Source organism: Cavia porcellus, unplaced genomic scaffold (assembly GCF_034190915.1).
Source record: "Cavia porcellus strain 051 isolate PalLab524CR breed Dunkin Hartley unplaced genomic scaffold, mCavPor4.1 scaffold_32, whole genome shotgun sequence".
Taxonomy (NCBI): Eukaryota; Metazoa; Chordata; class Mammalia; order Rodentia; family Caviidae; genus Cavia; species Cavia porcellus.
Window position 1 is genome coordinate 19,809,285 of NW_026947515.1, and position 24,347 is coordinate 19,833,631.

Below are 24,347 nucleotides of genomic sequence, written 5' to 3' on the forward strand. Positions count from 1 at the left end.
TCCAAGACTGAAACACAGATCTCCTGGATTCCAAAGTGTGAGTTCTTTCCTCTCCACATAGCTGTGTCTCCTCAGCTGCAGGTGAGGCAGGGAGAGTTCACTCTATGGATTCTGGGTAAACCGAGGCCTAGAGAAAGGATGGAATCTATGTCAGGTGACGCATCAGGATAAAACTGAAACCTGGGCTTCCCCTGGAATTGACAAGTATTTTTAGAACCTCACCCAGTGACCAATAATTTGGGATGGGTGGAGGTAGGGTGAGGCAAAGCAGGAGCCTCCAGAGACTTGGGGTCTGGCAGGAGAAACAAGGCACATGGCATGCGACGGTCTAGGCCATTTCCATGCCAACCGCCAAGTCCTTTCTGCCACACTGCCTTCCCAGCATGCTCTGGGAAGCCACAGCTTCCAGGGACCTGAAGCAAGGGACCCTTTTGTGAAGGAAGGATACCAGAAATGCTTATTTCTCAGCCCACAGTTGCTCTGTCCCCAGCTCTACAGTCCTACTGGAGGCCACATTACCTTATCTCAGGTCCTCAGGAAGGGAAGCTCCCCAGGGGGTACCTTCTTTTTCCCCTTCATCTCAGTTCTAACATATTTCTGGGGCCCAGTGTCCCTGAGCCCGGGCTCCAGCTGGCTCTGAGCAATGATAGACACTCAACAGCACAAGTGACAGCAGCTTTCACCTTACCGACGGATTTTTACCTTGAACCTCACCCGTGGTGCAACCTTTTCCCTTGTCACAGATACGGGTGGCTGTGGCATGGGATGGTTGGTAAGGAACCAAAGGCCACACTGCCGGGAAGCAGGCCCAGGTCTTTTGCCTGCCTTGATCTTTCTCCCCTGTACCTCCTTCAGTCTCCCCGCCTGTCTGGGCTTTCCTGCTACTGCCTGTAAACCGGTTCTCAAACAGGCCCTCGGGCCTCTCCTCCTTCAGCTGCTCGAGCTGCCACTCTTCCTGGGGGATCGGGGCTTGTCGAGACAATCACTAGATCGCTTTCTACCCATGGTATCCCCTTTAAAAAGCATTTAGCCATATTTGCACACACAGGATCTCTCTCTCTCCGTATTTATTTTGTTGGACTTAAGAGAACTTTATAGACATTGGCAATTCCGCACTTATCACAAATCACCTAAAAACAACATCCTGGAGTTTTAACATTGATGCAGTGTTATCCGCAATGCCACCCATCTTCATACTTTCCTTTTTTTTTTTTTTGGTCTTTTTCCTTTTTACCGGTACCAGGGATCAAACTCACGACTGCCTGCTTGCAAGGCAGGCGCTTATGCCGCTGAGCTAAATCCCATACTTTCCTAATTCACCCTCAAAACATCCTTTATGACCTAAGCATGGTGTAAACCCAGCACTTGAGAGGCTGAGGCAGGAAGATTGCTGTGAGTTAGAGGCCAGCCTGGGTTCACTGTGTGTAGTGATTTCAGGGCCAGCCTCCACTACACAATGAGGCCCTATCTCAAAAAAATATTTTTAAATGTCCTTTATGACATTTCCCTCCGTGATCTAGGATTCATGTAAGAATCATGCATTGCATTCATGTCTCCACTGTAGTCCAAAGTGGACTCTACTTCCATGATATTGGTAGTTGGAAGAGTTCAAGGCAGATGCCTTATGGAACATCTCTTAACTGAGGTTGGTCTGTTTCCTGAAATTTCAAGAAGCTGCCTGAGTGTCCTTAGCCAGGCATATAGAGGGCCAGGAGCCACTGGATGTCTCTTTGCCTCTCATTGATGATCGTGGATTTCATTGCTTGGTGAAGGTGGTTTCTATCCAATAGTTGCAGCATCCACTAGTGACCCTTGCCCAAATCCATCCAATTTGATTCTCTAATTCCATCATCCCTTTTCTTTGTTAGTTGCCATTCTTCTATGGAGTTGAGCTTTCTTTTCTTCCCCAGCCCTGTGGAATTCCTTTTGATCTTCACAAACACTCTGCAGAGTAAGATTTGTAACTCCCATTTTGCAGACAAAGAAACTGAGGTTCAAGGAGCTTAAAATATTTCCTGAGTGAATGGCAGAGTTGAGATTCAAACTTAGGCCTTTCTCATGCCTGCGCTCTCATCCACTGCCCTGTGGAATCTTCTCCAACTTCTAGGTTGCTTCTCTGATGATTTTGCTCTGAGCAGGGGCTGAAGAGATTGTCTTCTCCCGGTGAGATTCCTGAAGCAGGTGGCAAAGACACTGGAAGTGGAACAGATTTCCTACCTTAAAGATTTCCTGTCATGAGTCAGATTTGTCCTCCACCATCGTGAGCCCACTTCCCTCCTTAACCCAATAGAGGACCTCATCCCTACTGGCCCTAGTATAGTTTTTGTTTTATGCTGGGTTCCGTGGAGTGTGACTATAGTGACCCAAAGTCCTGGAGCTACTGAGATGGCCCTAAGGTCAATTCTTCTGCTCCTCAGACACCCTAGGACATGAACAGTAACCTCCCCGTGGGCCCCATTTCTAGGTGGGTGAATATGGCTGCCATCTCAACACCAAGCACAGCTTGCCAGGCTTAGAGAAGGGCTGGAAAAGGCTACAGCAAGGACACGAGACAGCATGGGGACATTCAGGAAGGGGAAAGCAGGTGGGATCCTTCCTTAGTTCATACCAACGCTCACCTGGGGTCCCTTCATGTAGCCACCCATGCAGCCACATGATGAATCCCCCAAGGTGTGTTGGAAGTGTGACAGAGTGCTGGGGTGGCATGGCAGTGAGACCCAGGCCGGCCTTCAGCGAGGTCACAGACGAGGAAAGAGATCACTAGAAGGTGGGAGATGTCACTGTGTGAGTCCAATTGCCTGGGGAACTCCTAGGTCAGGCTATTTCTTTGTTAATTAATCAGGGTGGCAGCCCTTATGGGTACGTACAGCCATGATCTCCATTTCATGAAACTGAACTCAGAGTAGTTGTGTGCCATGTCCAGGGCCCAAGAAAATAGCTGGGTTGCAGATCCAACAGCCTCTTCCCATCTCTTCCCTAGGAGTGAAGAGCAGGGCCTTCAACGCCTGGGGACTTGGGGGGGGGGGGTGTCAGGGAGGACCAGAATCCAGCATGGCTGCTGAGCTCTGTCCTCATCCCGGGGTTCTCCTTCCTCCTTCCTTCACCTCCCGCCCTCCCCTTTTCTCTCCTTCCTGCAGAGCAGGAGCTGGCTATGTCTTGGGTGTCTTGTTGCCCCACTCCCATCCCCAGTCCCCGGGGGATATGGGGCCCACATTCCTCCCTGGCTCTCTCAGGTCCATTAGCGTGTTTATGCTAGAGCCTCTCAGGGGAGCCATGCTGGACCCCCCACCAGCTCCACTATGGAGAGTGGCCAGTGGAGCGATGGAGGCCAGTCAGACCCATGGCAGACCTGCCCCGTGGATTGAATTCCTGCCCCCCTGCCTAAACAAGTCCAGGGTGGCCAAAGGCCTGGGGAGCAATGGTAGTCCCAGTCTGCCAGCCCTTCCTGCGTGGCCCCTCCTGTAGCTGACAGCCTCTAATCTCAGCTGTCTTCATGCAGCCAGCCCCCAAGCCTGGGGTCACCTGACGTGGACACATTTTAATTCACAAGCTGATCTCTGCTTGTTGGCAACATGTCATTTCTGAAATTGCTTTCTCTGCCCAGAGGCAGGAGATGTCAGAGCGTGCAGGTGTGGCAGCAGTGCCGCCCCCACCCCACCCCCACCCCCAAGTTCAGGAAGGATTAAGGGGTGTGGGGGACACACATGAGCTCCTCAAACTCTGCTTCTCATGTTTCCCTAAGGCTGGAGGCCAGGGATGGGGGATGCTGGGAATGGCCTCTGTTCGCCTCTCTAGCCTGAAGAAAGAGGCCTGAGGTTTGATAAAAGAACTTACTACTGCTGCTATTGACAACAGCAACAGACGTTGCTTTGAGCGCATTCAACAGGTACCAAGCATTTGGCAAAGTCCCCCTCTCATGTACTGTTATGTTTGAATGTCTTGACAGCTCTTCAAGTTGGTATCATTCCTGCTTCTGTGCTGAAAACACTGGAGATCAGAGAGGTTAGATAACTTACCTGAGGTCACACAGTATGTGTAGGACAGGCTTAAGACTCAACACAGTGGTATCAGTAAGCTGACTGGGATTCAGAGGTCTGAGAAGAGACGAGCCACCGAGCTGGGAAGTACGAGGAGCTGCCTGCTTCTGTATTTGCTCCGTGTCTGGTTTAAACATCTCATTGTAAGTGGCTGACTCCTACAATATCCGTACTGCAACTCAGATAGCTTTTTGGCCACTCTGACATTTCTTTTGTCTTTACCTCAGTTAGCAATTGTCTCTCCGTATTGATATCCATTGTGTTACTGGATGAATGAATGGAAAGACAAATGCATAAATCAGCTTGTGAGTCTTCTTCTCCATACTCTCTCCCTGTCCCCATTTCCCCCTCCAGCAGTGTCCAGCTGTAGCAGGCTTCCTGTTGTAGCTGACACCTCGTCCCTTTCGGACATGCTGGCTCCTCACTTCCAGGCTCCTGGCCTTTCTTCTCCTCCCTTTCCTTCCCTTCATTCTCTACCACCTCCCTTTTCTGGCTCCCAGAACCCCTGTTTGCCTGGACTTTGAGGAATAAGGCTGAGTGGAAGCCTGAAGCCGTAGCTCCCACAGGAGGGACCAGCTGACCCTCTGGAAAGCAGCCTGCTGGGCCCCTGCCCCGAAGGAGACACATGGGCCTTCCCACCCTCAGCTCGACTTGCTCCCCAGGGCTAGCTGTCCTTCCTTCCACCTCTCCTTCCAGCTCTTCCGAGGACCCAAAGCTCTGTGTACGCATTCCTTGGACTGGGCCAGAACTAGGTACCTGGCCAGGTTGGCTGTGTTCACCTGCATTGATTATACTGGCAGTGAGTATTAGCTTTAATCCTTCCACAGCCATCGTCTGCTGTGGATTCCATTGCTGGCAGAGAGCAGCACCAGTGGGGAGGGGGTTAAACTAGAGAAGACATTAAAGATCAGAGCAGAGGAGGCCCCTTTGCATTTGCAGGGGAGTAAAGGGAGGTTGGTAGGGAGTGGGGCACAGATCAATAGGAATACCCCAGCGTGCATCCCTGTGGTGCTGTTCCATGGGGTGAGGGCTGGGAGACACAATGGGACTTTCTGTGAGGTGATGCTCCATTTCCTGACCCACAGCTCTTCTCTCTGTGGTGCTTAAAGAAAGGTCCTATGTGTGTTCCCACTTAATTGTACTAGAGCCGGCCACGGTGGTGCACGTATGTAATCCCACACACAAGAGACTGAGGCAGGAGGATTGCTGTGAGTTCGAGGTCAGCCTGAACTACATAGTGAGACTTTGTCTCAAAAAAACAACAAGAAAAGAAGGGGGGGGGGCTGGGGATTTAGCTCAGCAGCATAAGCGCCTGCCTTGCAAGCAGGCAGTTGCGAGTTCGATCCCCAGTACCGATAAAAAAGAAAAAGACGAAAAAAGAAAAGAAGGGGACAAAGGGATGTTCTCTCGCAATGGGGAAGGAGTCCAAGGCAACAAGAGTGAGCGGTAAGGAAAAGAGACGTGCAGATAAGGAGACTAAAGGGATGTGCCATGCACAGGAACCCAATAACCTCAACGAATGTGAACAGTGTGTATCATAACAAAGCTAAGATTAATAATATCAACAACAATGAAAATTAGGATGAGGGAAGAAAGGGGGGACGGGATTAACAAAAGAAACAAGCTATAGTTTATACAGGAACCCACCCCCCAAGATGACTGTAAAGTGCATGTACTGCAAACACGTACAGGTAGAATTTTTTAAAAGTTAAAAATTACACTTGAAAAATGAAATCAGGGGGGCTGGGGATTTTAGCTCAGCGGCATAAGTGCCTGCCTTGCAAGTACATGGTCATGAGTTCGATCCCTGGTACCGGTAAAAAAAAAAAAAAAAAAAAAAGAAAAAGGAAAAATGAAATCAGCATTTAGTTCATAGAGGACAGGCAAATGTCCAAAGAAGGGACAGATGGCCATTAATAGATAGACAGAGTCCCCAGTGAACATGGTCTTGGGAATTAGGAAGACCCAAGCAGGCAAATCACTTTTCTTCTCGGAGCTTCCTTCATTTAAAAAAAAATCCACATATTGCTATCTCTGAATAAGTCTCTTGGATGGATACCTGGATGGACAGACAGACAGCACGCACAGCACTCCTGTCATCCGCCAGGCACTGTGCTGTGTCCTAGGAATGAAGTAGTTAATGAAGCAGGCAGAGTCCTGCTCCTGAAGGACAGAGACTGATAAACAAAGCATTACCACGCTGTGTGATGGAACTGGCAACCTACTCCCTGGGGCAAGAAAACTCGAAGACAGAACCGAGGTGGAAAGCAGGACTTTCCAGTGTGTCTCTTGTCATCGCTTTGCCATTCTGAACCATGTGAGCGCATTACATTCCCAAAATAAATAATTAAAAAAACAGAATGAAAATACAGTATGGTTTTTCTGGTTTTTTTTTTTTTTTTTTTTTTTTTTTGTCTTGTTTTGCTTTATTTCTTTTTGTGGTATCAGGGATCGAACTCACAACCTCGTGGTTACCAGGCAGACGCTGTGCCACTGAGTTATTTCCCCGGCCGAAGTGTAATAATTTTTAACAAAGGCAAAGTTGAGTGTGCTTATAGAAACAGTGAAGGGGGCAGTAAGGGAGGAGGTTATGCCACGAGCTGATGAAATCAACCTTACAGGGCTGCTGGGAGAATTAGAGGGCTGCCCTGGAAAGTGCCTTTCACATACAGTAGAATGTGCTTCCGCTGTGGTGACCACGGCCGCCACCTCTCCCCCACCCTGTGTGCTGTCATGAGCAGGGCCTAAGGAGAGAGGAGCCTAATGTTGCCTCTGACTCCGCTGATAGATGCCTGGTCCATGGGTGTCCTGGGGGGACAGGAGCTCCCAGCTCTCCTGCAGCATCTTACAGTTCCCCAAGCGGGTGCTAGGCGCAGGGAGGGAGAGAAAGTTGAAGCTTCTGGTGTCCTGTTCCTGGGGTCCGTGCTTCTCTGAACAGTGCCTTGTCGAATGTAGGAGAATCTGAGGTTTCATCTCCTGTTATAGACCAAGGAACCTGAAAAGGGACAGAGCCCTTCCTCCTGCAGGTCCCAGGCAGTGTCTACAGTAAGGTGAACCGAAGCTCCTTAGCACGAGTGATGTGCCGGGTGTTCTGTACGGATTAACTCCCTGTCCTCACAACCACCGTGCCAGGAGCAAGGCCCTGCAATCACTACCCCCATTTTAGAGATGAGAAAATGAGGCATGGAAAGGTTAAATGGCCTTCACAAGGTCTCATGTCAGGCTTCTGCCCCACGTGGCTTCTCAGTCACCTCCTCCTCTCACCTCTCAAGATGTCTGTACTTACCTGCTTGGTTTTTCCTCACAGTGAGAAGAGAACCATTACCACAACCAGAATGGCTCTGTGGCCTAGTTTTTGAACCCTGATGTTCTGAAAATTCAGTTTCCAGGCAGGCTAAAGGGTCAGAAGCTGATTATGTGTAAATACAGGACTGGCTAGGAGGGTGTCACTTCCTCAGAGGACACCCTTTGGATCCTGTCCCTTTGCATCAGGACATCTGGGCTGTGATTTCTTCACCCGGCAGGAAGAGCTGGCATTTATGTCCCTCCTCTTTCTTCTTGGAAGACAGTGAAATTTGTGTCTTAACCCACAGATCCATCCTGGCATTGGTGGGCACCAGCTAGGTAACAGTGGTCAGGGCCTCCAGCCTTGTGGGCAGGGCTCCACACAGGCCTCTCTGCTATGCAGCCCCTGACCCTTCTTTATCTTGAAAGGGTTAACTACATCTCTTTGACTTCTAAGAAAAACCTTTGCCTTATAGAGTGCTAAAGGAAGCTTCCAGGAATAGCCCACCCCCTGCCTGGCCACCTGGGTTGGGATTCTTTATTGATGAACCTCTCTGTGCCTTAATTCTGACACCACCAGTAAAGTGGAGAGGGCAGTATTAACACCTGCCTTAAGAACGTTGCATCTGATAATCAAGGGCTTCCAGCAGTGCCTTGTGTATCATCCGCTGTAAACAAGCATCAGTGCCATTGATCATTGCCACCACTGCTGTGACCCTGTAACGCCATCACTGGCAGCCCTCTCATGCTGCCCCTACACAAGTCTGCGCTGTATCTCTTTGTCCTTCATCCCTCCTCCTCGCTTCCCTTCCCTCCCACCCTATCCCTGCTGCTCCTGCGGGCCCTTTGCTGGCTAATAATGCTGCTGTCAGTTCAGATTAGAGCCCATTACGTTCCTTCATCTCAGCTTAACATTTTTGTGGTTTCCCATCTCTGCCTGAAGTACTCCATGAAGGCCAAGGGCTGCCCAGCTGGAGGGTGCTTTGGGAGGAAGAATGTGTGTCTGTGAGGTCCCCTGGTGGGCTTTCCTGGATTCCTGCTGATGAGAGAAGACAGATTTGGGTGGACAAAAGAAAACAGCCTTCCATGGCTCCTGCCATCAGGAGCTGACACCCTGAGAGCAGGGAACAGGACCTCTTGAGTATCTGCATCGTTGCTGTGCAGTAGCCCAGTGTCACAGAACAGATCACACCCCAGCGGGAACTGTTTTGGTCCCTTTTTCTGGAACGGGTCCCAGGGTGGTAGACTTCTGCATTTGGTGACACTCCTTACAAAACTACTGGGCCCAGCCTTTGAGCTGGGATGTCTCCTACAGCCACTGGTTGATCTGTCTTTCAGACAACATCAGTGACCGTGACCCTTCTCAGATCTTGCCACAAAACTGCCTTTCTTAGACTCAAGTTCCAAGGATCTCACCAATCATGGGGTCCCTCAAGCACTCTGGGTAAGGTTCACAGGAAGAGAAAAAAGTAGGAACATGGGGAATGGAAGGGCCAGAGGACGATGATCATTATGTGCATGAGTGTTTCCAGCAGGTCCTTGTGCTGAGGACTTCGTGTCCTGATGAATTTCCAGCACAGCCCCCTGAGGTGAATGCTCCTCCCACTATTTCATAGGAAAGGAAACTGAAGCACATGGACGTGCACTGCCTTACCCAGGGTCACACAGCTAGAAGGGAGAAAGCAAAGGGCCCTCAAACGAAACCTTTCCTGCCCTGGCCCATCAGTTCAGCCAGGAGGGTGTCAGTGTACACTGGGAGGAACTTCTCCCACCAGGAGGTACGTCCCTGTCTGGGGCCTGTCAGTCTTGCATCCAGAAACATCCTCATGGGGGCCCAGTCTCACCCTGACATCAGGGCTGGTCTTTCTCTGTCCTCTGCTCATCAATTCAGAGAATCATTCTCAGCAGGGGCTTCAGCGTCCTCCTTGGACTAAATATTTTTGTTTGTTTGTTTGTTTTTGAGGCAGGGTCTCACTATGTAGAGCAGGCTGACCTTGAATTCACGTGTGTAACTCAGGCTGGCCTCAAATTCATGGTGGTCTTCCTACCTCAGCCACCTGAGTACTGGGATTACAGGTGTGTGCCACCATGGCTGGCTGGTTTCTGTTTCTAGTGATGTGAACGTCAGCCTGCAGAGCTTCAAATTCCCCTTCACTGTTGGTGGCTGGACATGGGACATGCCTACTTAAAAACCTTAGCTGTTTGTTCCCCGATCCTCAGCTCCTCACTATGCAGCCACCTTCCAGACCTCCATCTCTCATGCCTCTCAAGGTCCCTGGCCCTGGCTATATGTGACATCTCTGTGCTTTTGGTTGTGCTAGTTCTGCCAAGAATGATTTTCCTCTCTTTGTCCATCTGACTCCTGCTCAGCCTTTGAGATCCAGCCATAAAAGACATCTCAACTCTCCGAAGACAGACTCGCACCTTGCTTGATCTTCTGCCGTCAGATTTAATGCCTGCACCAACCACCCTGCATGACAGGTGCCGGTCTGCCCACCTCCCTCTCATTCTCACCTTTGGTTGTGAGTCCCTTGTGGACCCCCTTAAATACTTATCTCCAATAATGATTTATTTAGCCCTGCTGTGGTAGGCCAGGTGCAGGGGTTCATGGATGAAGGAAAGTTTTCATGAAGTTTCCAGTCTAGTAGATGATATACATAACCAAATACTCACACAGTTAACAAAAAGACTGGAGAACTCTAGGTGTTGGACTTATAGTTCTAAAGCCCAGGACTCCCTGATTTTTCCTAGAAGGACTTGATTATGAGAAACAGGTTACTATATTAAAACCTTTCCTAGCATCATGCTGGCTGCCTTCTCCAACTATCTATGCGGCCAATACAGTTTCAGCAAAGGGCCTTTATGGTCCTGTTGAAGAGGGCATGCCTCTGGGACAGCATGTGTGAACAGGACAGGTTGGGTCAGTGGCTCCTTGACTTAGGCAGGCCCTTATAAACATGTCTTCTAGAGAAACTGGTATGACAGAAAGACAAAGGAGCAAGGAACCCAATTCATCCTGCTGGCAAAAGAGGCAGACCCTCAGGAGGGATAAATTGGCTCGGCAGGAACTGTTAACTCCTAGTAGGGTTGTGTGCATCGTGCTTGAGTGTCTCTGTGGAGGCAGAGATGGTTTAATGCACATCTTTGTAAGACAAAAACAAGACTCCTAACACACTGGACTGCACAGCTGCTAGGCTTGACACTTCCTTAGTGTCAGTCCGTTTGTGGCATTCAGCAACCCTGCCTCAACCCATACGTTGATTTGATCCAATAAGACCATGATACCCACCTCCATCAATTCTCCATGGTCAGTAAATTAGCTCCCAGGATTTGGAAAATGCCAACTCTGCCCTCTTAAGTGTCCAGCAGCACTCACCCATTGAACAACCAATATGTCCAAAACTCTACTGACTTGCAATGGAATAATGAAGTTATTCTGCCTCGGTTTCTCTACATCCATTACTCCAATTCTTTAACCTTACCACATTAAGTATAAAGTTCAGCACCAAAGATGCAGCCCCATCCTCTAAAGATTTATAGCCTCCCAGGACTGAACAGATAGTAGTGTGACTGACTGAAGACCTTCCCTTCTCTGGACCTTTGGCCCCTGCCTGGCAATGCAAGGAGGCTCAGACTACCTGACCTTGAGACCCTGCCAGACCTCATGTCTTCCTCTGCAGGTCTTACACACAGGTCACTAGTGATCTGCAGGAGTCATAAGTCCCCCAGGAAAGGTGCCAGGAAACCTACCAATTGAGTAATTAGGCTTGCCCCGCCCTGCATCTCTTGAGGGAGGAAATTTGGACTTCACCTGCCCTCACCACTGTGGCGGGCAGAATGGCTGGGCGCTGCAGGGGTTCCCAGGTGGAATGTAGCTGTGGTGGGCTCTGGGACAGAGGGCTCGGCTGACAGATCTAAAGCTGCCGCAAGCCACCAAGTCTCTGTGGGGCTGGCTGCTGGCCTCCCTCCTGTGGAATGACAAACCCCACTCCCCCAACTTGGCGTTTAATCTTTAATGCAGCCCCAGGTGCCCTGGGGCAGGACCCATCAACCCACCCGCTCTGATAAAAGCGATAATTAGCTCTTTTTCAACTGTTCCCTTCTCCTCTCTCCATTCTGATGTGTGAGCATTGGGAGGATTCCAGCTAATGGGCCTGCCTTCAGCCAATTCTAGGCCCATGCAGACCGGAATGTGCAGGGTCATTAGCTGGGCCTCCCGGGCAGGGACCTGTGCTCAGGACGTGCTGGCCGGCTGCTCTGGGGTATCCCAGCCACCATAAGTGTGTGGCCTCAGCAGAGCAGACCTGCCTGGACCTGCTAGATCCCACCTTCCTCCACGGTAACCCCTGCCTGCACCTCAGCAGAACCCATTGGAAGATGGCCTTAGGTTTCCACGGGGGCAGGCCAAGAGGACATGGGGCCATTCGTCCCCAGGCATCGCCCTGGTCTTAGGCCAAGAAGCCCAGCCTGGGTTCAGCCTCCGGTCATTTCAGAGGCTGCTGGCTGGGATCTCTCTCCCCCACCCAATCAATGACTTATAATAACTGGTACATGGAGCCTCCTCCCTTACAAAATGCTTTCAAATAACTCAGCCAGGAAGGAGTTGCAGCCTGGGGCTTAACCATGCAGGTTTGGAAACTGGGCTGCCCCAGTCAAACCATGGCCTCTTCATCTGTGTTACAAGTAATTGAACCTCTCAGTGCTGACACACAGCTCCCCCATCCACGAAGTGAGGATAGTCGAGTTGTGTCTATCTTATGTGCTATTGTGAGGATTAAGTGTGCTGATGCACCTAAAGCGCTCAGCACAGTGCCTGGCCTGGCCATTGCCATTATTAATACCCTTGATTCTCTCAACAAGCCTCTGTTTTGCAGGGCTTCAGATAGGTGGTGACTTCCCTAGATTTTATTTTCTGAACAGTGGATTTATCCTGTTCTCAGGACAGCTTCATTTATAGGTCCTGTAATTCCCATTTTGCAGAGAAGTTACTCTGGTAACTTGGCAAATGGAAGGTACAGAAAAGATGTTTTCTGCTCCTCCTAGATTCCTGCTTCATTTGAAGGCATCTGGCCCGAGAAGCCCTGACACAGCGGTGGCCACCTGAGGACTGGGGGGCAGGGCTGGGAGAAGCAGAGCTTGACCTGAGCTTGAGGGCTTGGAGCCTCATGCTAGCAGTTTCTCAGAGAGAACTCGTAAAGATAGAAATGGCTCTATCTGGGGATAAAGAAAAGTTAGGTTGGTGCCTGCATCATGAGTTAGTCAGTCTCCATTATGGTCACCTCTGCTCTTCCTCTGTCTCCCCCATGCTCAGGTTGCCTGCTCCTTTCTGGTGACTTCCTTTCTGGTGACTTTCTGGTGACTTTCTTCCCTGTAAGGCAGCACTTGCCACTCGGTGTCTCACGTTCCTCCTCAAGTCTAGCGTCCGGTTGGGAGGGGAATGTGCAGAGACAGAGACATATAACACTGACCTGGCCACCTCCTTCCTACCAGGGTCTAAGCAAGGAGAAGTGCCCTGGAATACCACTTTCGGGTCTTTGCAGTTTCAAGAAAAATGCTCCAGATCATGATTCTAGTAGAGGTTCCTGGGGGCACTGTACAGTACCCACATGGTGGTTGATGTGCCAGAAGCTGCCAGACAAAGACAAAACTCCAGAAGAGAGAGAGCTATGCTGAACCTACTGGGATATGGGTAAATCTCGGCTGTAACTCAGGAAGATGGGGCAGACTCTGGCTGAGCTTTGCTTTTCTCGTCTGCCCAATTCTGGCTAACACCCATAGCTTTGTGGTTACTTAGTGTCAGAAAACTGAACTCATGCCATAGGGTTACTAGTACCCAGATGATCCAAAGACCGAAAATATCTTAATGGTTGGCTGGGACTAGGGAGAGGAGAGAATGGAAGCGATTATGTTTGAGTTATAGGAGAAGGTAATGAATTAGTGAACTTGCAAAACTCTGTGAATATAACCCACTGAGTTGTATAGTTCATAATAGTGAACTTTACTATATGTCAATTGTATCTCAATAAAAAGGTTATATGGAACACACTAGAACTTGTATTAGGTGGGTAGACCATTATCTCAGATAATTCTTTTTTTTTAAAAAAGAGAATAAAACCAAACAAAATAAAACAGAATAAAGCCAATCAAAACAAAACAGTGAAAGTGATACAGAATTTCAAATCGGATAATAAGAAATCAATAATGGCTACCAAGATGTCTCTTTCATCTTCAAAATTACTGCCCACACCCTCAGACATAATAAAATCAAACAAAACAGAACAGAATAAAACCAATCAAACAAGACACAAAACAAAACAGTGAGAACAATATTGGATTTCAAAAACAAGACAGAAGGCAGTGCTCCACATCTACTATATTGCATATTGTTATCCTCACCATAGATGCTCAGACTACCAGCTCTAGGCCTGCAAAGTCAATATAAAACAATACAAACATTAAATTGTTTTTGTACCTCAGTTACTAACAACTGGGGAAGGGGGTGTTCTTGTCTCCCAGCCCATGTGCTGGCCAGCTCATGGGAAAGGTAAACTATTTACTTATTTCCCCTTCCAGGATTCACATGGCTTCTATCAGCTCACAGGAAGGACAAATGGGCTTCTTGTTTCTCCTCCTAATACCACATGGCTTCTGCCAGCCTCTCGTATAATTCTTACAGTGACCCCACATCGGAGGTAGGTGGGGGTCTAGTGAAGTGGTTAAGGGCAGGAGATTTCCAGTATGAGGTCACAACCTCAGCTTATTCCCCTGCTAGTGGAGGGACCTTAAACAAGTCACTCAATCTTCCTCTGTGTGATCTGTGTGTTATCCCCACAGTACAGTGTCTGTCCCTTGAGTGTGTGTAGGGATTGTTATTATTAGATACAATAGTAACCAGATAGCATTATAGTATCACAATCTCCACCCAAAAACTGCTCCTTTTCAAGCCCTCTGGTAGTATAATCTCCCTGTGAGTACAAAGATGAGGAGGAAGGAAAGGGGAGATCCTGGATAAGACAGTCTATAGCAGCTTCTTCAGGCCAACTCATTCCAGTATGTTTGGCTTTGCAGGACATGGCAGGGTGGTAAGGCCACCATGCCAACTAACCTCTATCAGAAACATTGGCAGCAGACATACGCCTTTTTTCTTCATATCTCATGCAAGGAAACATGACCTGGACTGTGACACAGATAACTTATTCAGAATTGAACATTACCAACAAGTCAAGCTCTGGGCTCTGGGCTCTAAGACTGAGTGAGGATCAAGACAGACAAAGACTTGCCTAAAATGTATATATCAGTTATGCACAATGAAAGTAAAAGTACAAGGACTACCCCGTCTAGATGTCCATGAAAATATGTCTGAAAAACTGGCTTTTGAGCTAAGAGCGGAGAAAGGTTATTGAAGTAGAGGGAACCCAAACATGGACGAGCCTGCACATCTAAAGCACAGCAAGGCCAGTGTAGCTGCAGCTGAGGCTGCCAGGAAGCAAGACGAGTAAACCCTGGGGGCAGGCAAGGCCTGTTACAGAGCCTGCACCTCTAAGAAGAGGCCTTGATTTTGAATCCAGTGCAGAAGGCATCACAGAAAGCTTCTCCAGGCTTCCTATGCCAGATCCCTGGGGACCATATCACATTATGGTGTCTCTTCACACCGAGGGCAACTGAGTGAGGGTTTAGTCATTTGCCACCAATTCTTTGGCTCCCTCCCCAGTGTCCAGCTGTCAGGTACTGTCCGGGACATTTTCACTGTGACTCCTCATAGTGCCTGCTATGAATCTCATCCACAGCTCTTGGAAGCATCTTCCTTCTGGGCAGGCCATCGGGGAACATATCAGTTTGGGTGTCGTTTCTCCCCTTACCAAAGTCAAGTCTAATCTTTGGCTGTCAATTGGGAAGAAATTATGAGAAATGGAGGCTCATAGATGTCTACTCATGTCAAGTTTGTAGGAAATGGATGGGGTTGGCGAGTTGAGGTGATTCAGGACAGTAAACTGGAATTTATTTTTCCCTGAAGATTTAGGGTTCAGTGTAATTCAATGCTATGTGTAAGATTAGGACAGAGAGAGAAAGAAAATGCTACAGCTGGAAGTTTTCACTTGGCCAAGTTTTGTCAACAAACAAGGAGCAGTTTGTGGCCAAGCAGTCAGTTTAGGAGAAAGACAAAGAGATGGAGAAAGGAGCTAAGAAAACCAGGGCTGGGTTTACCAATCTGCACCTGGGGAGAGGGAACAAGCACAGAACACTCCATCTTTTTTTTTTGGTTGCCTTCAGACACTGTGAATAGCCAACTTGGTAGTCAGATCCCCTTTCTTGATGAAGAAAACCCTGGTTTTGATCAGATATCTAACCTCCTTTAGGGAAAGCATCTCTGCCTCCATCTCAGAGCCAAATTCTGACCTCTCTAAGCCAGGTGTGTTAAACCCATTGCCCTTTTCAGAGATTAATTTAGGCAGAGGCAGGTAATGGAGCTAGCTATGACAGCTGAAGGGAGACTCTATTGGGAATCATAGGAAAGAGCTGAACTCGTGACCTTGTGTTTGCTAGGCAGGCACTTATACCACTGAGCTAATCCCTGGCCCTAGAGCTCTTCTCTTAAAAAGGGTCACAAGAAGAAATTATTCTTTACATGTCTCAGTTATTTACAGGTTGGCCTGCGGTTTGTGGAAGTGTGGCAATCACACTGATACTCTGAGGAGACCTGGCAGGTATTTGGAAGATGGTCAGGCAGAAAGACTAAAAAAACCTGCGATCTCAATGATGCTATTGAGCCCCAGTTAATCTATAAACATGTCTTCCTTCTTTGGCCTTATTGTTTTCTCCTTTTTTTTTTTTTTTTTTTGGTGGTGCCAAGCATCGAACTCACAACCTCACACTTGTCAGGCAGGCACTTATGCTGCTGAGCTAAATCCCCAGCCCTGCCTTATTGTTTTGTGAAATAACTTTATGTCCTTCTTATTTAAGCTACCTCAGGTAGGACTGAGTGATGCTATCTCCTGTACTGGAACTAAAGACCACAGCCTTCTGCTCCATGGAATTCCAGTCTCCAACACCAAATCTGGCTCATTATGGGTACTCAACAGATGGATGGATGAACAGATTGATAGATGAATGGATAGAGCTCACTAGCTCTTATAGCAATGTTGTACAGGCATTTGTTCTTCTGATTCTCATTGTAGCCTTAATCAAAGTCAGAATGGACTGAACATCTATAAAGTTCTTAATTCAGGAGATCTTCCTGAAGCCTCCAAATGGACACAGGCCTAGCTGTACTTGGAGCCAAATGGAAAAGTTGTACCTTACCAGAAAGGTCTCAGCCTTTTCCAGGCTCTCCTGCATAACTTTGCCTCTCCTTTGAGGAGGGTCACTCCCATCTCCTGAGGGCTCTTCCCTGGACGGACCACTGCCTCTCAATATACAGAGAAAGAGCTGCCTGACCCACCATAAAGGAATCAGCTCTGGGATGTTGGAGCAGGTGTCCAAGTATTCCAAAGCCTGCTTCTACACTGGATAAAGGGACAAATTGCACTGGTCTAGTGAGATGACCTTAGCCAGCCTGTGTCACACATTCCATTTCATACTCTGTGAAAGAGTACTTGAGATAACTCTCTCCAGCAAGAGTGGCCAACAGTTAGAAGGACACTATAAAGCCATAGGCTGATCCTTTTGGTAGGTGTCACACATAAACAAAGAGCAAGCTCTGGTGTTGCATCTGTGGCCATGGAAGAGAAAGAAAACTATCTAGGGCAATGGACTCCATCATGCTCTACAGCCACTGTAAATCTAGATGGTGGGGTTGTGAAGCCTGGGACAGCCCAGGAGAAAGTAAAATATCCAGGTCATCAACTGGTTGCTTTATCCTGCAGTCCCTGTGCTCTCCGAGTGTGTGTGTGTGAAGGGGGACCAAGTGCCTGTGAGTGCCCAGCGACCAGAGGACCTGCCCCCGTGTGAAGGAAAGAGGACCCCACCCAGCAATGATGAGAGGCCAGGCCATCTTTCCACAGCATCTGGGAGGAATAGGCAGGGCCGGATGTGGGCTGCTGACCTTCTCCCTTCCTCTCTCAGAGGAAGCTCCTCCTGCGCCACCTTTGTGCTGCCACTGGGCGGTTACGGATCATTCCTTGCCTGTCGTTCCTTTCCTGAGCATGAGGAGCAGCTCCCAGCCCAGCCTAGTCTCCACTAAACCCAAGGGACCCCACCCAGGAAGGTGCTGCAAGCCCTGGCCAAGGCCCAGGGTATGGGAGGAGCGGGAGGGAAGACCCAGAACCCTAGTCAAGTCCTCCTATATCTCATTCCCATCTGGAGGGTGACTCTCTTGCTTTTTCTGTAAGAAAACAGACACGACTGTCCTCTTCTGTTAGGAAAAAGGTTCAAACCAGGCCATCTCTGGCTGGGAAGTCAGCAGATAAGTTTTACTAACCAAAGCACTTCTATGACACTATCATGTGCCCTTTATAAATATGAATAAAACATAAACCTCCCAACAAACCTTTGAGAAAGGTGCTATTATTACGCTCAGCTCACAAATGAAGATGTTAAAGCACAGAGACATTGAACAGCTTACCCAGGGTTGCCCATCTAGTAAGTGGCAGGACTCAGATTTGAATTCAGGCTGCAGCATTAATGCTCTTAGGTAACATGCACCTCTGCCTTCCCTAAGTACAAAAATAAAAGCCAAGCATTGTCACAGAGCCTGTGTGGGGCCCACTATTTGGGAGATATCATGGTTACACAGTGGTTAGGTAATCAAGCCTATCCTCTGCAAGTTCTTAGGGAACTAGGAAAGCAGAAGACAGAGATAATCCCCATCTAATGGAGGCATTGTGTTATGCCATGTCCTTCCAAACACACAATTTCATTTAGTCCTTGCAAAATACTTGCCAGAAAACTAAAGGTCAGAATAGTAAAGTTACCCCCACCCCCCACCCCACGAATAAAAAACCAACTACTGATTCAACCTAGTTCCCTAGTGGCAAGGCCAGTTGGCTTTGTACTATATCAGGAATACACTAGAAGCACCAACCGATTAATAATAATTCAAGTAGCCTGCCAAGGACAACAGTCAGCTGGAGGCTGAATTAGGATTCGAACACAGACTTTTCTGATACCTCTCTGAAAAATTCCAAGGCTTGGTATCCATTGTTTTCAGGATGCCAGGTTCTCTGTGGGAATCTCCTCAGAGAGAAAGAGGTGGAGGAAGTCCATGCCCTGCTCCCACCTGGTAGACTATGGCAGTGAATACAGCCATCCCACCATACAGATGCCTTAAACTATGGATGGAACTGAAACCTATATACACACTACCATGCCTCCCCCTATACATATAAACTTATAACAAAATTTGATTTATAGGGCTAAGGGTTTAGCTGAGCAGCATAAGCCCCTGCCCTGGCAAGCATGAGGTCATGAGTTTGATCCCAAGTACCAAAAAAAAATTATTTTATTTATAAACTAGGCATAGTAAGAGATGAAAAACAGTAACTATCGTTATAACAACATAATGTAGTAAAAAATGACTTAAAACATAAATTATTTATATCTGAAAATTTCCACTTACTATTTTTTGACTATAGTTGACCTCAGATAACTGGAATTTTAGAAAGTGATGTGGCATAGAAGTCAAGACTAGTGTATTAGTCAGAACTTGTGCATCTCTTGAGGGTCAGGAGGGCACGCCAGGTGCAGGCGCTGGGCTCTGCCAGTGTCTGAGGGGCCTTCCTACTTTCTAGCCCCAGTTCTTGGCATAAGCAAGGCTCGGAGACTCTCAGTGCAACTCAGCTCCCCTGACTTAAATGAAAACAAAGTCATAAATGTGCGTGCCTCTCAAAATATGTGCTATTTGCTTTAAAACAGGGACAAAAATCCTCCTGGTGGGGGTAGGGGGGAGGTCCTAGCACAGTGGGAGAACAGGGGGGAGCCAACCCAGGATGGGTTGCCATCCCGCTAATCCACCACCACTGGAATGTGCTTGATTCTTGGAGGTAAGATTTTGGGGGTGGTGAGCTACAGAAGACCCTTTTAGAAGCCAACCATCCTGGCAGGGTATGGCCCTGCTGTTTGTCAGTTCTTGATGGATGAGCTCCCACCCTCCTGTGGAAGCTTCTGTCCCTCCTTTAAACGCACCTCACTCTGTGAGGTCTGGCTCATGCTAGGAAGCCTGTCAGTGTTGGGACACGTTGGCCCCATGGCCTGCAGCAGGAAGGAGGCCTTTGAGGCATACCTGCTGTCTGGCCTTCTCTTTAGAGGACTCTCTTCTTCCCATGCCTCAGGGTCCCAGGCGCTTCCCTTTCAAAGCTGCAAAATTATCGCCAGCCTGCCTCCAGGATGCCTGAGAATAGGGGAAGGGAGGAAGAAGCCCTGACCCCTGATTGGGAAGCACTGGGTTCGGGGCTGGCTTAATGGGGACTGAGTGTGGGAGAAGGAAGATGAAGAGGATGAAGAAGAAGAAGAAGAAGAAGAAGATGATGAATACACTGATTCTTGTGTTTTTTCTTGTCTATAAGGCATTTAAGCCCCTTGTGTACAACTCACTCCTTTTAAAGAAAAATACTGAAACATAAAGCTGTGTAAGATTTGTTTTTAAACTGTACAGTATCTATTTTTTGGATAGGTAATACACTATGAATGTGTTTTTAGATAGCCCTGTCCTAGTGGTATTTTTAATAGCCGCTAACCTTGCCTCATACAGTATGGGGTTGTAAACTGGTACGGAAAGTTAAACCAGGTTCTTTTTCTTTTGTTTTGTTTTGGTACTGCAAGGTGAACTCAGAACCTTGTGCTTTCCAGGCAGGCCTCCTCCCACTGACCTATATCCCCAGATGCTACAAAGCAGGTTTTTGTCGCTGCACAGCACAAATTGGTTATATATGAGGATAGCAGTTTTTTGTCTTTAGTTGTCTTTGATGCAGCTTACACAAAATAATTGCTATTAACTGAATATCACACTAGCTGCAAAAAAGAGAAAAGTTGCAGTTGTCTGGTTGACACGCTAAATGCTTCTAAGTAAATACAATCCTTTAAAAATTTTTATATATTTATTCATTTATTTGGTGGTGGTACTGGGGATTGAACTCATGATCTCTCACTTGCTAGGCAGGCGCTTATGTCACTGAGCTAAATCCTCAGCCAATTTTTTTATTATTAAAAAAAAGGAAGGCTAAAGATTTAGCTTAGCAGCACAGTGCCTGCCTGACAAGTGTGATGTCCTGAGTTTAATTCCTGATATCACCCTCCCAAAAAAAGAAAAAGAAATGATTAGGCAAGGCCTTGGGTTGAACGTCTAACACATCCTCTCCAACAACAACAACAAAAAAAAAAAAACAGGTGAAATTATTTTCAGTAATTTTTTCACTACCTAATACATGCAAAATATTGTTTCAACATGAATAAACATAAAAAGTCAAGTTATTTCACATTTTTTGTATTGTCTTTGAGAGCCAGGGTATTGGTATGCACACAGTTCATTCCAATTTTCCCTAGCCGGGCTTCAAGTGCTCACTCAGTGCTCGCTCAGTGCCACATGGGTCTCACCACCTTCACACAGTACAGGTCTAGATAGTATGGCTTACACCATAGCCATGGGATCTTCATTTCAAGGGAGGCACCAGGCACAGTGGGCCTGGGTTCTTGGGGAAGAGTGGAGAGACCCTTTTTGGTGACTTTTTGGTATGGGTTGAGCTTCTCCTGTGTCTAGCAAGATGAAGGCAATCCAGAGGGAGAAAAGTTCCTGAGCTCTGATTCCAGGCCCGTGGTTCTGCAATCCCTGTCTGCAGGTCCACCCTGCTGGCATGTTGTCTTAGTGACTTTCTCATTCCTGGGACAAATATAGGATGCCTGTAACTTAGAAGAAGAGAGCTTTATTTTGGCCCATGCTTTTAATCCATGATCCGCTGGCTCCAAGGCAGAACAGCATCACAGGGGAGCAGAGCAGAGGAAGGTTTCATATACCATGGCATCCAGAAAGAAGAGAGAGAAGGGAGGAGCTGGAAAATGTATATAGATAACCTTTCAGGCCACTCTCCAGCTGCCTGTCTCACTTGACCAGGTCCCAATTCCTAAAAGCAAGTCAGTTGTAGTGTTCCCGTGGCCCAGTCCTCTTCAAAAGCCCGGCCAATGAGCACCTGAAGCTCCTGGGGGACATCTAGATAAAGACCATAACACATGTCACTACAGAGGTGGGGAAGTGCACCCTGGACTAGAGCAGGTTCCAGCTGAGCTTTGAACTTCGTGACGTGGGCTGGTTTCCCTGTGGGAAAATATGTAAACCGATGCAGGCTTTGGAGTTTTCTGGCTATCAAGGAAATTACTCAACACCCTGCCTCTCACCTCATTCCTGAAACCCTCAGGAGCCATGGGATAGTAGAGATGAACGGGGATGACACAGGGACTCAAAACACGTTCAGAGCAAGCCCTAGGGGACTGTAGAATAGAAGACTGCTAGGTTGGCACCTTTGCCAGGCCCCATAAGTTTGTTTCCTGCCACAATTTCCCCTCTGCACTGCCCCCCCCCCTTTTTGTAGCAGGAATCAAACTTACAACCTTGCACTTGCTAGGCAGGCGCTGTGCAGCTGAGCTATATCCTCAGCCACAAGAACATTATTCTTAAGAGCCCAGTGAGAAAATTCTCATTCAGTCTTCAAGTTTAAATGAAGCTCATCCATTGACCAAGAGACTACCACTCTTCCCTGCAAATGATCCCATATGCACGTCACCTCTGTCTCCCTCTAGCCCTTCTCTAATATGTACTTCCTGTTCCAGACGGCTCCAAAGGACAGGGGACTCTGAAGGCATTTTTCCAGTCTAAGGAGGGCTTTCTAGAAATTTTGCTGAGCCCTGTGAATGCCAATGATTATTGGAATCATTTAGCAAGGGAAAGGGCCAGACCTTTGCCCTAGGCCTACTCACAGATGATGGGGTTAATTAGGGATCCTCTTTCCCTCAGTCTTAGCTGCTGGTAGGGATCCAGCTCCTCAATGACCAGGGTACACATTAGTAAGTGATAAGTGGGGCTTTTCAGCCCCTTTTATCCTGTTTACAATACACTGGCTTTCCTTAGACAAAACCCATCTCTCCTTGTCCCGCTCCTGGCTGTTATGGCTACATGAGACAATTTGCTGATACTCTCCACAGAGGACAGCTTCCTGGGAGACCCCTTCCCAACTCTGTAGCACCTGGGGCAATATCCCTCCACCTGTGGATCCTGGAGGGGGCCACAAAAATGCTTGTGCTTCTCAGCCCATCACAGCCTTTGAATTAAGAATACCATCCTTGCTGTCTGTTCAGCTTCAGCCCAAAGGGTTAGAATGCACATCCCAAGGTGCTGAGATGATGTTTCTCAGGCTTTGGTGGGAGGTCACTAGAGCAGTTGTTGTTGCCTAAAGTGGAAGTAATCCAGAGGTATCCTCTTTATCTGTGACAAGGCCCTCTCTGGGTCAAAAAGGCAGGATGACAGAACAGGTACCTGAAGGGTGGCATGTGGTTGCAGACTGGTCTTTGTCCCCTTCTACTACTGAGTTACAGCTTGGGTAACTTAGGAAAGAAAGTCCATTTCTCTGAAGCTCAGTGTCCTTGTCTACACAACCACAGTGATGAATCCAGTCCTGTGCCTCAGTTTGTGGCTGTGAGCACAGAATAAGTGACTGTGAAAGTGCTTTAACAGAAGACACTTTAGGTAACTCTCTGCACTGATTACAATGACGACTCCTTCAGCAAGAATGTCTCCACTGCTGAGGGCAATTTTGTTGTTGTTGTTGGTGGTGGTAGTTTTTTTTGGTACTGGGAATTGAACCACAACCTCGTACTTGCTAGGCATGCGCTTATGCCATTGAGCTAAATCCCCAGCCCTTGAGGGCAGTTTTTAAATCACCTAAAAGTCAGTTTTCAGATAATTCTGAGTTTCTGAAATGCCAAGCAGAGATAGTGAATTGATTATACGAAATGTATTTCAAGGCAACAGATATTTAATGAGCACCTACTTTGTCCTAGGCTCTGAGACATTTAAAGCATAAAATATATATTTCTGCCCAGGATGGTAGGCAGAGAATTGGGATATCTGTAAGGAGTACCAAGAGGGAGTGACAGGTGCAAGGAAGGACAGAAGAGGGACAGAACCCAGGCAGGGTGCTGAAGGCGTTCTCCAAGGCAAGATCTAAGACTTAAGAGATAAATGGCCCAAGGCAGAAGGAGGTGTCTGAGGCACATGGAAGAGTACATGGGAAGGCCATAAGATGCCAGACTCTTGTGAGAGCTGTGATTCTCCAGTAAGGACAGAGAAAATGGACAGGGAAAGAGGTCATTTAGGAGGCTCTATCTACCAAGATGAGGGTGTACTGTTGTGTCCTTGAGGCACTAAGTACCTATCAAAAGGCATACTATGTCTGACACTTCAAGTCTGTGTTTTAGCGGGGGAACACTGAAGAGGATTTATAGAAAGTTGAGGGAACTGCTGAGAGATGATAAAGGTTTCTTAACCAGCTCTTATAGTTCAGTAGGGAGAATGAGACATATTCACAGTGGGTACCAGTCATGCAAAGTGGTAAAGCACATTAGGCCAAGTGGAGCAGACAACAGGAGTTACAGGCTCAGGACCACACAGGATCACCAGGATCACCAAGGCACGCCAGGGATGACCAGGGTGTGGGAAGAGAGGGCATATTGATGGTTTGGAAGAAGGGATGGAAGAATCATTCTGTGCAATCTGATTAAGAGGATCATAAAGACCCAAATGGTTTCAGAGTCAGGAATTAAGTTTCATCAATGTGGATGGTAAAGAAGTCCTCTTTAGAGGGCTGTGTTCTAAGTTGGTCACACCATAAAGAGAACAGGCTAAGCTGGTGTCCAAAATCCTGGAACTCTAGAACACCTCTTGAAGTTCAAACAAAAGGAAGAGAGACAGGAAAATACCACATTGATTTTCTGGCAACACTATTTATGGGACAAAAAGTAGTGTCCCATCACCTGAAGACTAAAGCCTTAAAGATGTTCTCTGTGTCACAGTGTAGGGGCAAAGCATTTTTCCTATTTGTAACT

At 47.7% G+C, this 24,347-nt stretch overlaps 1 long non-coding RNA gene across 1 annotated transcript in view; it reads right to left on the minus strand.

Annotated features, from left to right (window-relative positions):
* Positions 1-1,066: 1,066 nt before the first annotated feature.
* LOC134474440 (uncharacterized) overlaps positions 1,067-24,347 on the minus strand; it is a 28,086-nt gene continuing 4,805 nt past the window's right edge. The window contains exons 2-3 of the long non-coding RNA XR_010045328.1: positions 4,017-4,302; positions 1,067-2,193 (exon numbers count right to left, since the gene is read on the minus strand). This is a non-coding gene — a long non-coding RNA (uncharacterized LOC134474440). The remainder of the gene's footprint in view (positions 2,194-4,016; positions 4,303-24,347) is intronic.